The sequence below is a fragment of the Dendrobium catenatum genome, unplaced genomic scaffold (assembly GCF_001605985.2).
Source record: "Dendrobium catenatum unplaced genomic scaffold, ASM160598v2 fragScaff_scaffold_1090, whole genome shotgun sequence".
NCBI classification, from domain to species: domain Eukaryota; kingdom Viridiplantae; phylum Streptophyta; class Magnoliopsida; order Asparagales; family Orchidaceae; genus Dendrobium; species Dendrobium catenatum.
The window spans coordinates 379,825-382,116 of NW_021319552.1; positions in this window are offsets into that span (position 1 = coordinate 379,825).

Here is a 2,292-nt window from a genome sequence, read left to right on the forward strand (position 1 = left end):
ATTTTTAAGAATAAAGATGATGCACAAGATTGTGCGAATTATAGAGGAATTAAGTTAATGTGTCATACTTTAAAACTATGGGAGTGAGTTATGGAGCATAGGTTGTGACGTGATACCAGTGTTTCTCAAAATCAATTTGGATTCATGCTGGGTAGGTCTACTATGAAAGCTATACATTTATTGAGAGGTTTGATGGAGAAGTATAGAGAGAATAAGGAAGATCTACATATGATATTTATTGATTTAGAGGAAGCATATGATAAAGTTCCAAGAGAAGTGCTATGAAGAGTTCTAGAAAAGAAAATGATTAATAAAGCTTATATTCAAGTCATTAATGATATGCATGCAGGAGCTATTACTTGTGTTCAAGAACACAAGATGGTTTGACCAAGTATTTTCCTATTTTAGTTGGATTACATCAAGGACCAGCCTTAAGCTCTTATCTTTTTTGCTTTAGTCATGGATGTTCTCACTAGACATTTGCAAGAGGTTTTACCCTGGTGTATGCTTTTTGCTGATGATATTCTTCTTGTTGATAAGACTAGAGAGACTTGAAGGTAAACTTGTATTATGGAGGTCAACTTTGGAGTCTAAAGATTTTCGTTTGAGTAGATCTAAAACTAAATATATGGAGTTTGATTTAGTAGTAATAGATCTAGTGGGGGGATTGTGACTTTGGGCGATCTATTCATTAATAAGAGTATACATTTTAGATATCTTGGGTCTATTGTTCAGAGTGAAGGTGAAATAGATGGAGATATTATTAGTAGAATTCAAGTTGGATGATTGAAGTGAAGGAATGTATCAGGCTTGTTGTGTGAGAGAAAAGTCCCCCTCAAACTTAAGGGAAAATTTTATAAGATGGTGGTGAGACCTACAATGCTTTATGGTTCAGAATGCTGGCCATTAAAAGAGAAGTATAATATTAAGTTAAGTGTTGCAGAGATGAGTATGCTCAGGTGGATGAGTGTCTTTACTCTTAGAGACATGATATGAAATGAGCACATACGTGAAAAAGTTAGAGTAAAGATAGGATTATAGAGAGTCGCCTTATATGGTTTGGTCACATAAAATGGCGGCTTTTCGATGACCCGGTTAGAAAAATAGATGTATTATATTTGGCTTATATTAAGAAATGTAGAGGTAGACCTAAAAAAGCTTAGTTAGAAAATATTAGAAATGACTTTTCTTTATTAGATTTAAATGGGAATTTGACTCTTAATAGGACACAATGGAGAAAAATGATTCATTTAGCCGAACCCACATAGTGGGATAAAGGCTTGATGTTGTTGTTGAAGGACTATTCTCCACTCACTTATGAATCTCAATTATGACCTTTATTGTAGCAATGCCAAACACAAGTATCTTAAAGATTGGTAAATGAAAACTAATTTGGATTAACACAATTGGATTGTTTGTCATTTTATATATACCATTATAATCCAAAGTAATTTTTATTAGTATTTTGTCTTTCTACAAATCTTGGTACTTTTATCTGGAATTAAAGTATGGATACCTAAATATGCTAACATGTGCAGCCCAAGAGCCTCAATTCTTAAAAAAAAAAAGAGCCTTAAGTCTTAAATAAGATTAGGTTAATAAAATTTAATGCAAATTTCAAACTTTAAAGCCATCAATCATGCAAGTTATCTGTGTCAAGACGAACAAATTGAGACAAATTCCATTTTAGTAGTTCAAGTTTTTCTTTTAGTACGAGTTTAATTTTTTTAATTTATTTGTAAAGTATGTCTATAAGAAGCTTTGTTATAAAAATTGGTTTAATTTTAAAAATTCTGATAATTGAGAAATATATAAAGTGGCTCGTAAGGATGCTAAGAAAGCAATATGCGATGCAAAGGCATTAGCTTTTAGTAATTTATATAATAGATTAGATACTAAAGAGGGAGAAAGATATATGTATAAGTTAGCCAAACAAAGAGATAGGAGTAGTAAGGATTTAGTTCAAGTGAAGTGTATTAAAGATGAAGATAAAAAAATACTTTTCTTAGAAGATGATATTCAACAAAGATGGATGAGATATTTTCCTAAACTTTTTAATGAAGATTGTGAAAATAAGATTGACTATAGTGACCTTAGCACCCTAAATGAAAATAAAGATTTATGTTTTTATCGGCGTATTAGTAAAACTGAAGTTAGAGAGGCTTTAAAGAAAATGAAGGGTGGAAAAGCTGTTGGACCTGATGATATTCCAATAGAGGTGTGGAAATGCTTAGGAGATGAAGGAATTTCATGGCTTACTAAACTTTTTAATACTATTTTGAAGACTAAGAA